The following is a 13,485-nucleotide window of genomic DNA, read 5'->3' as shown; positions in this document are numbered from 1 at the left end:
TTCTGAGTAAAGGCACTGACATGTTGGTTCCAAACTATGTTTTGAAGGATGGATTGTATAGCACACAGCCTTGAAATGGAGCTGGTTTCTCCCTATGCAGCAGAGGGCAGGTTTGTTTTCTGTCTAGAATAATAAAGATAATATCTCCCTCAGGGGTCAAGGTTGAGCAGGCTTACTACTGCCCCATTAGAAGTTACCTAAACCCAGAGTTTCTTAGCCATGGGTGTGTGTGTTGAATCTATCTGGACTGCTTCACAAATTCTTCCCATGGGGACAAGGTGAGCTGACAGAAGCATGGAGCTCAGACTGACCATTGTGCAATGAGTGATAAAGTCCTCTGTCTCTGACCCAGGGGTCTCGTGTCCTCTGTTGGCATCTATGAAACTGACGGGTTAACTTACTAGCTCACAAGTACGGTAAGATGTCATACCCTTTATGGTTCTTGGCACTAATAATAGAGGTTTTGATTGTTGAAGATACTCATCTTAATCAAAATCCAAATATTTAGGATGAGCAGTTCTCCTCAGGTGAACAATTTCACAGAGGAATTCTATTATTTCAATGGCTTTATTTCAGGAATGTGTTAGATACACTGACGACAGAAAAGAGCCATGAGCCATTTAGCCTGCTCCCTGCTAAGACAAGAAATTGAAATAACACTGGGAGCCATATTGTGTCCTTGGTTATTTGGCAGATGTCAAATGGCCATTTCTCTGTTATGTGTTTCCAGTAAAAACATGGTAGAAATAAAACAATTAGTTTCTCCAAGATACTAAAAACACATATATAATATTTCATCTATTCTAGCAAATAGGTGCTTGTATTCAACACTTACAGGGAGGAAGGAAACTGTTTATACATTTCTTTCTAGGAGGATGAGATGGGTCTTTTAATAAGTGAAAGTAAATTTCTGCTTTTTATTTTTAGATGTCAATATGGAAAACCTCAAAAATTTTTTTTAAGTCACCCATCTATGATTTTTTTTTGCTGTTATAGTATCCAGAGGGAGATGTAGGAGATGCGGGTTTGAGCCCTGGGTTGGGAAGATCCCCTGGAAGAAGAAATGGCAACCCACTCCAGTATTCTTGCCTGGGAAATGCCATGGACAGAGGAGCCTGGTGGGCTGCAGTCCATGGGGTCACAAAAGAGTCAGACACAACTGAGCATGCATGCACATGTTAGCCAGAACTGACTAAAACACTCATCTTTGATGAAACAAGGAGACATCTGAGGCTCCAAACCATACAAAACTGATGGCAGTGATCCCCAGGGTGGTGTGGATCAGTACGGACATGGGCAGAAGTGGAGTCAGCACACCCATGTCATGAGAGCAGATCTCAGGTGGGGCTGGTGGATCCTCCAAGGCGAAGGGCTCCAAGTAGATGGTGAACAAAGCCAAACCTCAGCTCGAAGAGCAGCATGCAGAGAATGAAGGCAGAAGCAAAGAGGGCAAAGCTCAGGGAAGACACAGGCAGCAATCACACGTATCTTCAGGAGAAAACCTGCCAGCGAGCTCGGCGAGAGGACCACCGTGCTATGAGAAGCCCTCCAGCTGCCTGTTGTTTCCCTGAGAAGAAATAAAGGCTAAATTCACTCGCTTAATGCCAAGCCATGAGAAAAACTCCTTCCAGCCAGGAACCTGAACCCTACCAACATCCAAAGCCTGCAGGCAGCTCACGTGAGAGAAGGTGAGACAGAAGGTAAAACAGGAGCTGGTAGCACTTCAGAAAGAAGTGAAGGGGGAGAGAAAAAGTCATCAAAGAGTTGAAGGAAAACTGGAAGCAGTTCGTGAAAGGACAGACACTAAAGAAAACTCAATAAGGACCATGGAGAGCAGGAATGAACACAGCAAGATAGAGTTTCAAAGGATTAGAGAGTACACTTTTCAATAGGGAGATCAGAGTAGGACTTATTGAGAGAATGACATCTTAAACAAAGTCTTAACAGGAGTGAAGGGGTTAGCTGTACTCTAGGGATATGCTCAGTTGCCTAGTTGCGTCCAGCACTTTGTGACCCCATCACAAATCCATGGGATTTTCCAGGTAAGAATATTGGAGTAGGTTGATATTTCCTCCTCCAGGGGTTCTGACCCAGGGATCGAACCTGTGTCTCCTGAGTTAGCAGTTGGATTCTTTACCACTGTGATCTGGGAATCCCATGCTATAGGGAAGAGTGAGCATATTAATGTCAGAAATCAGACAAGGAGGAAGGAAAAGTATAATTTTCAGATGGCGTGACTAAAATTGGAGATTGTCATGGAATAAACCACATATAAACTGTAAAAGATTTTATTCAGAGCATAAAATTTGTATGCATAATGTTCATGTAACAGGTATCAACAACCAAATAGAAGCTATAATGGAAGAAAAGATCTTATTTATACTAGTGATGAGAAAGGTAAATTACCTGGGAATAAACTTCATAAGAAATGGGAAAGGTTTATATGAAGAAGTGCTAGGTAAGGGGTTGGAAGCCTAAAAATAGCACCTGGTTCCCTACTTAGATGTTTTCTCTTAAGATCAGGAAGGTGGAAGTTAGGAAACCATCCTCCTGTGGCTTCTGGCCCTGGCACAGGAGGAGAAGGATGTGGTTTCATTGCAGCTAGTTCCTTCTTTATTCTCAAGCTTCCCAGGTGTCAAGAATCAGCAGTGGTTGTGGCAGCCTTTTGATCCAACTCTGAGATCCGGGATCACAGGATAAGATGCCCCTTCTCTACAGTCAGGCAGAGGCTGTGGCTTCAGCCCTAGCATGGCTCCAGTAGCCTCAGAAGTAGCAGCTCCCTTGGTGGACCAGTTTGGCAGTGTTATTCACTCCAAGATATCTAGCCTAGAAGCGCTTCTCCAGGCCTCCCGATGATTTGATAAGGACTTAATTCTCTTTATTCAATCTCTTCCTGTGAAAAATACACAGGGTAATTTCTGTTTTCTGTATTGAAATTTGTCTGACATATTTGATATTGGAAGTGGTTGCAGAAATGAGACCCTCAAGATGGGAATCTGGGACTGGGTCTGACCTGGCTAGGTTTGAAGACAATGGTGAACTTGCCACTGGGGGAAAATATGCTGTTCTGTGCTTAGTCACTCAGTTGTGTCCTATTCTTTGCAACCCCATGGACTGTAGCCCACAAAGCTCTTCTGTCCATGTGGATTCTCCAGAGAAGAATACTGCAGTGGGTTTGCCATGCCTTCCTCCAGGGGAATCTTCCAAACTCAGGGATCAAACTCAGGTATCCCACATTGCAAGCGCATTCTTTACTGACTGGGCCACCAGGGAAGTGCAGGAATACTGGAGTGGGTAGTCTATCCCTTCTCCAAGAGATCTTCCCAACTCAGGAATCCAACCAGGGTCTCCTGCATTGCAGGTGGATTCTTTACCAACTGAGCTACCAGGGAAGCCCAAAAAGTGAAAGTGAAAGTCACTCAGTCACGTTTGACTCTTTGTGACCCCATGGACTGTAGCCCACCAGGCTCCCCTGTCCATGGAATTCTCCAGGCCAGAATACTGGAGTGGGTAGTTGTTCCCTTCTCCAGGGACTCTTCCCAACCCAGGGATTGAACCCAGGTCTCCCGCTTTGCAGGCATATTCTTGACCATCTGAGCCACCAGGGAAGTCCAAGAATACTGGAGTGGGTAGCCTATCCCTTCTCCAGGGGATCTTCCCGACCCAGGAATCGAACCAGGATCTCCTGTGTTGCAGGCGAATTCTTTACCAGCTGAGCTACTAGGGGAAATGGGTCATAGCAAATATAGGGCATGCAGTGGGAAAAGTTCCATAAATAATCCCCTATGGTTGCCTGGTGGAGAAGGAAATGGCAGCCCACTCCAGTATTCTTGCCTGGAGAATCCCAGGGACGGGGGAGCCTGGTGGGCTGCCCTCTGTGGGGTCGCACAGAGTCGGACACGACTGAAGCGACTTAGTAGCAGCAGCAGCAGCAGCAGCAGCATGGTTGCCTGGAATGAACAAGTTTACTTAAGGGCAGGCTTCAGTGGCTGCTCTCCTAGACAGTCATGGTGGGAATGAGGTATTCAAGAACTGATGGGGTGTGTTATATTGGAGAGTTTAAAGAAACAAAATGATGTATTGTAAAAGTCAAAAAATACAGAAGTAAATTTAATGTAACAGTGGCATTTAAAATCTATCAGGCGAAAGATGGATTAGTTAGTAAATGAGGTAGGGCAGATGCATAGCTATCAAGATATCAAGTAAAGTTGGATCTACCCTACGTAATTTGCATCAAAATAAATTCCTGATGGGTCCAGTTTTTAAAGGAAAATGAAATCATGAAACATTAAGAAGAAACCATGTTGCAATCATGTGAATTTCTCAATTAAAGCTTCAAGTGGAAATACATGAACTTTTTAACCCGGAGCAACTGCTACCACATTAGCTTTTCTTTAAAAAAAATTATTGGAATATAGTTGCTTTATACCATTGTGTTAGTTTCTGCTGTAGAGTAAAGTGAATCCATTATACATATACATATATCCACTCTTTTTTAGATTTTCTTTCCATTTAGGTCACCACAGATCCTTGAGCAGAGTTCTCTTTGCTAGACAGTAGGTTCTCCTCATTAGCTTTTAAGTTAACTGTTTTTGCTCAAAATACACTCTAGAGTTAATGTTGTCTTCCAGATTGTGGTCTTCCTGCCTGCCCTGTGCTGTAAGATGGGGTCTAATCAAGGAGAAGGCCAGGCTGGAGCGTCTGGTCCATGGGAAGACCTGTACACACTGTGGCCTTCATGCAAGTCAACTCAGAAGACAAGGGTACACTGGCTAAACTGGTGGACATCATCAGGACCAATTACAATGACAGATATGGTGAGACCCACCATCAATGGGGAGGCAGTGTCCTGGGTTCAAAATCAGTAGCTCATATTGCCAGAGAAGGCAAAGATCAAAGAATTAGCCACCAAACTTGGTCAAGTGTACGTTATTGAGCTTTCTGTACATAAAAGTATTAAAAAGTTCTTCTTCCAAAAAGAAAAAAAAAAGAACAGAAACCATAGAAGGATTTTCAAAGTAATACAAGAGAGGTGAGGTCTAAGTATAATGTAACTAAACGTAGTAAGTAGTAAAACAAAAGTTTGGTAAAAATTGACCAATTAGAAATGGGAAAGGTCTGCATGACCAATAAAACCAAAAAAATCAAAGGGAAAAAAACAAAGCAAATAAAATAGCATACGAGAAGTCAAAAGACATGTCAAACTGAGAACAAGTTTTGATGTTCATTTCTAAGAAAGGAATTATTTTTATGATTACATGAAGTATTTCTATATCCAGTAGAAAAGTAGACAGAATACATAATTTGTAGCAAATGAAATGCAAATGTCTCATCATTCATAATAGCAATATAAATTAATACATTTTTTCATTTATTGATAAGTTCTGAATGGAGTAACTCCATTGCAGCCTATGTCTGCCACTGATTACTACTGAAACCTCTGGACAAAATATGAAAAGGTTGCTACAAGGTGGAGAGAGGGGTGAAAATTCATGTTTGTTTTTTCTTCTCCCTTCTCTGTCCTGGAGCTTCCTTAGTCACAGTACTTCATTACTATAGTACAGTGACATGGATAATTAGACCCTAATAGAAAACCTATCCCTCTGGTCAGAGGAGATGGGAAAAGGGACACTTGTATGAAGTAGGGGGGAGAATCTCTTGTCAGTTTTTCTCTCTCTTTCCCCTCAACCTTGCCCTGAGGGCAGCCCCAGCTGCACAGAGAGCACAACAGATAAAAAGGATAGCAAACTCCAGAGGAACTCCTCTTTCTGGCCAGCAGAACTGGATAAAGGATGTTCTGAGTGCCAGAGATTATGAAAGAGATGCCCCAAAGGAGAGTGGTGGAGAAGGGAATCCCTGATTCTGTGTAGTGGTTTGTTATGCAGCCACAGCTAACTGATACAGGAGTCCATATCATTAACTGAAGTCTACCATTTGTGTTTTCCAACAACTAATTTGTCATACTTAGAGTTTTAATGTGTTAATTGTAGAGATGAAAGGAGACCATCTTTGTGAAAGGCATTTTTAATATTTCCATTCAATTTTTATTTTTCCAGTCCTTCCAGCATATATATATCAGAAGATGTTATATGGAGAGATGGCCATAAATTCAAAGAATGAGAAAATAGGAAATGTGCAGCTGAAAAAAAAAGTCCACTGAGAAATCAATGTCTAAACCTATTGAACCTCGAAAACAGTTTGTCCTGATTTTCAGAAGAGAAAGAACTTCTGGCCTCCTACCATGATGGCCATGGGAGAACTGATCAATAAGTTGTGAGCTGCTATGACAGAGCATTAGGAGTATGTTAAGGTAAGATGGTGGGATGGACTGGAGAGCAGTCCATTAAAGAATAGTTAGAAAGGGCCTCGGTGAGAAGATGGGATTTGATTCCAGATTCCTGTGAGGGAAGGAAGGAAATAAATCATCTCCTTAATTAACAAAGAGCTTTGAAAGCAGAAGGAACAAAGCCCCAGGGCACAGATCCCGAGGTGGGAGGTGGCAAAGGTGGTTGAGGGTGTCTGGTGAATTCCCGACAGAGCAGGGAGACTAAGGTATCTAGGGTGGAGAAAAAAGGGAGAGTAAGAGGTTTTCTCGAGGTAGGGGAAGGCGGGGCTAGGAGGCTATAATCTATAAGATATTTGGCTATATTGGATGTGAAGTTTTAATAATATACTGGATTTGGACTTGTCATTACGTGAAAGTGAATATCTACTAAATGAGACTTGTTCTTATATTTGAAAGTGACAAGAAAGTTGGATTCTGGACCTTATGTGCTCACTCAGTGGTGTCCGATTCCTTGCGACCCCCTGGACCACAGCCTGCGAGGCTGCTCTTGTCCGTGGGATTTTACAGGTAAGAATACTGGAGAAAGTTGTCATTTCCTTCGCCAGGGGATCTTCCCAATCGGTGGCTCGATCCCGCATCTCCTGCGTCTCCTGCATTGACAGGCGGATTCTTTACCACTGAACCACCTGGAAAGCCCCAGTTTGGGCCTTAAGAGACAGGAAGAGGAAAATGTGAAAGGGGCCTGTTTCTTTAGGGGTCGCCGTTGGACTCTTGGAGTGACAGCCCAGTCGTAGGAGGCCCCGCCTCCCCACTTTGGTCCTGCCCCCGTCCTGCTGGACAGCCCTGCGAGGCCCCGCCTCTTCTACCGTGGTCCCGCCCCCACGCGGAGTGACAGCCCCAAAGGCAGCCGTTTTCCTTAGCAGCCTCAGCTCTCATTGCAGGCGACAGCCGGGTTTGACTCGTCTAGCGTTTCTCTGGGGCAGCCAGGTCTCCGCCGGGGGTGACTCACCGCCGGGCCCGACTCACCGCCCGGCCCCAGCACCAAGCCCCGCCCACCCCACCGCGGCCCCGCCCCGCCTGCGCGAGATTGCGTCTCGGGCCCGCCACGCCCGCCACGCCCAGCGCTCAGCGGCGCCCGCCCCGCAGGCCCCCGCCCTCCTCCAGCCCCGAGAGTTGCTCGCCGGGCCTCCGGGACTCGCCGGCTCTCGGGCCCGCCCCCGAAGACGTGGAGCGCTTAGGCGGCGGGTGAGCCGGGGAGGGGGCCTGTGACCCCTCGCACTCGGCTGCCAGAGCTCAGGTCGATGCGGGTCGTTGAGTCTGGGCTGCCGGGCGGCGGCGCGACGCTTCCAGGGACTCCTAGCCGCTACCCTTCCTTCCTGGTGTACCTTCCGGGGCTGGCAATCCGGGAATGGAGAAATGGGACCGGGGGGGGGGGGGGCGGGGACGCCGAGGTTGGGTATTTTTCGAGTGAGGGGGAGGAGCGGGGAGGAGTGAAGGTGGGAGTGGCATTCGCAGATTTGGACGCTGCAGAGGGCCGAGGTTGGTCTCAGGTGGAGGGTAAATAGAAAAAATCTGGTGAGGTTGAACTCGAGTGGCTTGTAGAGGCAGGATGCCGGGGCTTGAGGTGTTCCGGACCTATGGGGAATGAGGTGATTCGGGGTGGAGAAGTCGGCGAAGCCCAGTGAAGGGCATTTTGGGGAAGGACCAGCTCACGGGGTCCGGTGATTCACGCTTCCCTGGACAGTCGGAACGCATGTGACCCCAGCCAGCTTGTGGGTTCTGCTCTTCCTCAGGGGTGGTCGAGTTTCCAGGATTTCAACTGGGACACATAGTGTAGCTTAAATAATAGATGTAAATCAAGGGTAGTGCCTGGGACACCTGAGAACTGTGACTGGACGGGGTGCTTCTCCTAATTTGCCTGGAGCCTTGGCCGCGCCAGCGTTGGTGGGCGCTGTCTTCTGTAAAACCCTATTCCAGCAACCCAGACCGTGTATGGAGGTCCCACCCTTATTGAGTTCAGAGTTGAGGTTTATTCGGGCTAAAAAACATCACAAATATTTAAAATATTTTAAATCGTGTGGAGTTTTAATGTTTAAAAATCGAATACTGTGGGGTTTTTTAAAAATTTTAAATCTTTTGTGACTACTTTCAATTTAAAGTTACACGGAGCTAGAGAACTAGATGTTTTCCCATACAGCCCATTCTGTATGACAGACAATTGTAAATTAACTGTGGAAAGTAGACTGTATCTGTTGTGACCAGCTATCTCTAAATTGTAGAACTGGAAATGAAGAATAAAATTGCAAAGAGCTAAAGTACTGGAAAGGGAAAGAAAAGTCCTGGTATATTGGAAAGCGTGTGCACTTAGAAAAACAAACCAACAAGCTCAGTGAAACTTTTATTCATTGTAAGAAAACTCAGAAGATAGAGAAAAGTATAAGGGATGAATATTAAAACTCCATGTTATTTCACCAACCCTGGCATTTTGGCGCAATTCTTTTTGTTTTTTGCATAACTAAATGCGGTGGTGGTTTCGTCACTAAGTCATGTCCGACTTTTGTGACCCCATGGACTGTAGCCCGCCAGGCTCCTCTGTCCTTGGGATTTTCCAGGCAAGAATACTGGAGTGGGTTGCCATTTCCTTCTCCAGGGGATCTTCCCAACCCAGGAACAGAACCCGGGTCTCCTGCACTGCATGCAGATGCTTTACTGACTGAGCTACCAGGGAATTCTAAATAACTAAATGTACATATTGCATAATTGGGGTCATATTGTTGTATTACTTTGTGTTTTGCTTTTTTCCTTTTGTATTTTTAGCATTTTCCTGGATCATTAAAAATTCTCCCTAAACATCTTCGTAAGTGGTAGTGTGCTTCATCAGGTGAATTCATTCTTTTATCGCTTAGGAGCGGTTCAGCTGTGTGCCAGGTCTTGTGCTCAGGGAGGGGATTCAGTGTTGCTCTAGATTCTCAGACATTATTCCAGCCTGAAGAAGCAGAAATGTTGACAGTGTGTGGGGTGCTAAATGTAGACAGACTGTTGAGTGCAGCATGTAATCAGGTCTGGGCTGCTGTGACCAGGTCATCTTTATGGCATCATGTCTCAGCTCTCCCATACCTTTCTGTGGAGTCCTGAGGCCGGGACGGTCCTAGATATGTGCCTCAGGGAATGGGCCTCACCATCTTCCCTGTGTTGGGGGTGTCCCTGTGGAACTCTAGTGAGGGGTGGGGGTGTGCAGTGCTCAAGTTGTATTCTCAGATCTGCCCACATCTTAGGTGACTCCTGAGGGGCAGCTGCCCTAGGTCTCAAGGGGGACTGTCTCACAATTGCTCTCATAATTAACTACCTGCCGAGGTTTTAGAGGCTGTCTCTAAGTTGTCCTAGACCTTGGGAGCCCTAGGAGGGGTCCTGTCCTTTTTCTTTCTAGCACCGGCCATTAAAATTGCAACTTTTCTCCTAGGAAATCTCTCTCGTCTTCCAGCTTGATCAGTGTAGCCCTTCAGTTTTCTCTCACTGACGTGTTCCTGCTCTACTTTATGGCTGAAAGTAATTTTGTCAATTTGATGAGAGCTTCTGCTTGAGTCTGATATAAGGTGATTCCTAAAGACAGCCTTGTCCATTTACTTATTATTAGTCTTTGAATTTATAATTCCATTGACTTTTCTTCTTTGCTCAAACTCAAGAAGAGAAGTAAAGGGTGGTTATTCTTTTTTTTTTCGATCCTTGATAAAATATGTGAACACCCCCCACCCTCTTGGTTGAACTCACAGTGAGTTTCTTTGCACACGTGCATTTCGGCCACCATGTGGTCAGGATTTCGCTCTTATTATAGGCAGGTGATTCCAATAGCTAATGTAAAAGCAACCAGGAGCCAGTTCCTTTGTAGGTCTCCTTTAGCCCTGTGTGCAATTCAACATGTGATAAAGGAGAAAGGGTTTGGGATGGCTGTCTACTGATCCTGTGCCGAGGGTATATGGAACCTAGCTGCTCTGTGTCTTGTAGTTATTCCTGGGTGCTGGCCTGGCCAACTTTCTGGATGAAAGGGGGACACTGGCTATGGTAGCAGAAATCATTCTACTCTCTTGTGCCCAGGAAATCTTTGTGTTGAATCATTGCCTGTTTTCAGATTGGCCTCAGCAAGAACTGTGAGGCCCTCTGCCATGCCCACACTTAAACCCACCATGTCCCCCCACCTGGTTTTTTGGTTCCACATACTACTTAAGTGGTAAAGAATCTGCCTGCGATGCAGGAGACCAGGGTTCAGTGCCTGGGTCGGGAAGATCCTCTGGAAAAGGGAATGGCAATCCACTCCAGTATTCTTGCCTCAAGAATTCCATGGACAGAGAAGCCTGGCATGCTACAGTTTGTGGGGTTGCAAAGAGTTGGACACGACTGAGTGACTAACAACACACACAGACACACAGACACACACACACACCACACACACACACCACACACACACACACACACACACACACACATCACACACACATCTAGTGTTCATGGTAACGGTGAAGCCAGCTTCTATTAAGACCCTCTGGTGAAACTGGATTGCAGAACTCAGCCCTGGCCGCCGTGAGGTTTCTTATTTTTACCACCTTACACTTGGTATCTACTCCTTTGGGCCCGCCCCTGTGGAGAGGTGGGTTTGGAGCAGGCCTGGATTGTACTGGCCAGCGAACCATAAGAGTGATGTTGCATGCAGAGCCCAGAGAGGGGCAGGACTGCCCGAGGAGGGAGCATCCCCAGGCGATACTGTGCAGTGATGGAAATTCCCTGAGCAGAGGGCCCGGAAGGGAGGGCACAGGGCTTCAGGGACAGGACCATGGTCATGTAAGAGAGGTTCCTGTCTCTTGGGTCACCCAGCCCGTAAGTGTGCTGTGGCCCAGTGGATGACACATGTGTGAAGCGTCTGAAAACAAGCAGTGTTGAAACCTCCGAGAGCATCCGGAGCCTTGAAGGGGTCAAAGCTTACCAAGCTCCACTGAACTGCTCAGAGCAGAACCTAAGCAACACTGGCACTTCTGTTAGTCTGTGAGTCTCTTAATGATCGAAAGCGCGTGGCTGGCTCCACAGTGTGGTAAGGCCACTGCTGTGGTGAGACAGTAAACCAACATTATTGGCTAAGTCCATAAAAAGGGGGATACAAGGTTCTTTGCATACGGCATGGTATCATTGAAAGAGTGCTGGATTTCAGTCCTCTTTCTGCCAGAATGGTTGTGTAACTTCAGGGTTTGTTAATGTGAAACAGTGTGTGGTCTTGGGACTAATTGATCCCTAAGGCTCCTTTTGCTGTAAAAATTCTGTCCTAGTCCAGCTTCTGCAGTGGTTTTGCCAGTCTCTTGAATAAGTAACAAGTTCTTTCAGTTTATATGCTTTTACCCAAAACTAAACAAAAGAATCTTTTGAAGCTAGGCAATTTCTTGTGTTCAAAGTTAATATGTTTTTAATCTTAGGAGTAAAGCAAAATACTATGTCATTTTCGAAGTATCTTTTGGTCTTTACTGCAGTGTATATTTTACACCTGTTATTGAAAAGTTGAGTATGCTATTTTATAAACATAGAAGATATTTGTTTCTAATCATAAGAAATACCTGCTCACTAAAATTCAAATTAGAAAAATGTAAAGAAAATAAAAATCATCACGAATCCCACTACCTGGACATGGCCAAGTAAAACTATATCTGCCTAATCACTGATGGAATTTTTATTAAACGCACATACCCACATGTGACTAACACAAGTGTGTGTAATACACAAGTCTGTCATATGTGATGAGTAGGTATATATACATACTTGTGGTTAAGGTTGTGAGCTCTGGCATCTGGCTGTCTGGTTTTGAAGCCCACTTCCCCTCTTTGCAACTGTGATGTGGACTGTTTACTTCTTTCACCTCAGTTTTTTCATCTGTAAAGTGAAAACATTAAAGCTCCTTCTTCACGAGGTTGGTGTGAGACTCTCGTGTGCTTAGTCGCTCCGTCGTGTCCGATTCTTTGTGACCCCATGGACTGTAGCTCACCAGGCTCCTCTGTCCATGGGAATTCTTCAGGCAAGAATACCAGAGTGGGTTGCCATGCCCTCCTCCAGGGGATCTTCCCAACCCAGAGATCGAACCCAGGTCTCCTGCATTGCAGGCAGATTCTTTACTGACTGAGCCAAAAAATGTGTAGACCTGGGTAAATCCCTGGTGATCCAGTGTTTAGGACTTTGAGCTTCTACTGTAGGGGCCATGGGTTCATCCCTTGTCAGGAAGTTTAGGTTCCTGCATGCAGAGCAGCACAGCCAAAAAAGAAAATTAAAAAGAAAAACGTAGCCCAGTGCTTTGAATGCAGCAGCTAGTGTTGTCATTTTACAATTATTATGGATTATATAAATTCATAAATGGGGTCACACTTTGCATTTTTACCTTATAGTGTGTTAGGAAACATTCTCATGTTAATGGAGTTTGATCTGTATCCTGGTATTAATGCTGCTGCTAAGTCGCTTCAATCGTGTCCGACTCTGTGCAACCCCATAGACAACAGCCCACCAGGCTCCCCCATCCCTGGGATTCTCTAGGCAAGAACACTGGAGTGGGTTGCCATTTCCTTCTCCAATGCATGAAAGTGAAAAGTGAAAGTGAAGTCGCTCAGTCGTGTCCAACTCTTAGCGACCCCATGGACTGCAGCCCACCAGCCTCCTCCATCCATGGGATTTTCCAGGCAAGAGTACTGGAGTGGAGTGCCATTGCCTTTTCCGTCTGTTATTAATGATTCTGTTGTGTAGTTAGACTTTATTTAGCCGCTCTCCTGTTTGACACTATAGGAAAGATAGGAAAAAGGAGAGTTGTAATGAACTTCTTCTGTGTACATTTTTTATTTTATTATATTTTTGGTATAAATTCCTGAATATTTATTAGAAGGACTGATACTGAAGCGCCAATACTTTGGCCACCTGATGTGAAGGAGTCAACTCTTTGGAAAAGACCCTGATGTTGGGAAAGATTGAAGGCAAGAGGAGAAGGGGGCCACAGGGGAAGAGATGGTTGGATGGCATCATTGTCTCAATGGGCATGAAATTGAGCAAACTCCTGGAGATAGTGAAGGACAGGGAAGCCTGGAGTGCTGCAGTCAGTGGGATCTGAGTCGGACACGACTGAACAATTGAACAACAACATAAATTCCTAGAACTGGCAATGTTCTCTAGAATGGTGTATTTAA

The 13,485-nt window shown here is 45.4% G+C and overlaps 1 protein-coding gene across 2 annotated transcripts in view; it reads left to right on the top strand.

The window, feature by feature from the left end:
* Positions 1-13,485, top strand: part of ANO10 (anoctamin 10) — a 260,256-nt gene that overhangs the window by 39,989 nt on the left and 206,782 nt on the right. Inside the window, exon 1 of one of the 2 annotated variants that reach the window (XM_043885559.1) lies at positions 7,382-7,531. The exons of the other annotated variant lie outside the window; for it this stretch is intronic. The gene's annotated coding sequence lies outside the window, so the exon portion shown is untranslated. Of the gene's footprint in view, positions 1-7,381; positions 7,532-13,485 lie in introns of those variants that run through there. 2 annotated transcript variants of the gene reach the window in all.

The sequence above is a fragment of the Cervus elaphus genome, chromosome 24 (genome assembly GCF_910594005.1).
Source record: "Cervus elaphus chromosome 24, mCerEla1.1, whole genome shotgun sequence".
NCBI lineage: Eukaryota > Metazoa > Chordata > Mammalia > Artiodactyla > Cervidae > Cervus > Cervus elaphus.
Note: the sequence above shows the minus strand (reverse complement) of the source record. Positions and strands in the feature narration are given on the sequence as shown.